At 36.4% G+C, this 1,434-nt stretch overlaps 1 non-coding gene across 1 annotated transcript; it reads left to right on the top strand.

Moving 5' to 3' along the window:
* Positions 1–477: 477 nt before the first annotated feature.
* Positions 478–532, top strand: LOC123727935 (U7 small nuclear RNA). Its single transcript, XR_006759897.2, has one exon. It is a non-coding gene; the product is annotated as a U7 small nuclear RNA (small nuclear RNA).
* The last annotated feature ends 902 nt before the right edge of the window (positions 533–1,434 follow it).

Here is a 1,434-nt window from a genome sequence, read left to right as displayed (position 1 = left end):
ACTGAGTATAGAATTGTGTTGTATACTGTAGAATACTATAGCAAATACTACAGTATTATTCACACAAAAAATGGTTGTAAATACTACAGTATTATTATTATTTTTTTAAATAAGTACTTCAGTGTCTGTGAAAACACTACAGTATTTAATTGGCCTATACGCTGACAATTCCCCTCCCCCATGTACCAATTTGTGTCACCCATAAGTGAGAAACCTATATGCCAAGTATAGACCATATATTGTGTTCCCTACAGGTTATAGAAAATATCCATTCAGACTCCAGTCCTACCTACCTACAGGACACAGGATGTTGGTGGCACCTTAATTGGAGGGGATGGGCTCATGGCAGTGGCTGGAGCGGAATAAGTGGAATGGTATCAAATGGTTTCCATGTGTTTGATAACATCCCATTCGCTCTGTTCCGGCCATTATTATGAGCCATTCTCCCCTCGGCAGCCTCCACTGTTACAGATTATGGACAATTTGCTCTTTTGGTATTTCTCCAGTAGGTTTCCTCCAGGAGAAAGCCTCCACTTCTATGTCTAAAATAATTAAACAAAAACGCCATAGTAAATACTACAGTAATGTAAATAAAAACACTACAGTAAATACTACAGATACTGTAATATTATTGTTATTTTTACATGTGAATAATACTGTAGAATTTACAAAAAAGTAGTATACTACAGTCCTCAAAACACTACAGTAATTACTATAGCATATACTATAGTGAAATGTAAATGCTACAGTATACTACAGTGAATACTACAGTAAGGTCTGCAAAAACACTACAGTGAATACTATAGTATTTATATCATAGTATACTATAGTATGTTTTCATGTTGGTAGGACATTAAAACTTTACCACTCTGGTGGCTTGACTTCCATTACTTTTAATGATTTTAATGAGCTGGACTCATTGGCTTGTTTTGGCTTTTTTTTTACAACTTTTCTTTCTATTGCCTCTGGGTCCTCTGTTGTGTGCTATTGGCTTTGAGGTCCTGGCCATGAAAATCAGCTGGATTTCCACCTGTCCGTGTGACAATTTATCACATTGTTGAGACAGAAATTGCACGAGCAATAGAAATGTTGGTTGTTTGGAGATCAATAAAATGTAGGATGTCTCTAGAATGTAGCTTCTCTCGTCTGAATTGCTTAGTTAGGGAGAAATGACCATGATGTTGATGGCAAATGGCAAAAGACGTACTTCACCTGCACTCTGTACTTTCTTACAATAGCCTTGTGGGTAAAAAAAAAATAGATATGATCTCAATTAAGAAGTATTGTTTCACCTTTTTGGGAGTTGTGTGTCAATCATCATTCTTACTAGTTACTGTAATTACTCTATTTCTTTTGGCCCACCAGTATTCCTGTACAACAAACAACACTTCCCACTTCACTCCTGAGCATTTGGAGTCAGTTTGGATCTCTCAG

The sequence above is a fragment of the Salmo salar genome, chromosome 16 (assembly GCF_965601325.2).
Source record: "Salmo salar chromosome 16, fSalSal1, whole genome shotgun sequence".
Lineage (NCBI taxonomy): Eukaryota > Metazoa > Chordata > Actinopteri > Salmoniformes > Salmonidae > Salmo > Salmo salar.
This window is presented reverse-complemented; position numbering and strand designations above follow the sequence as displayed.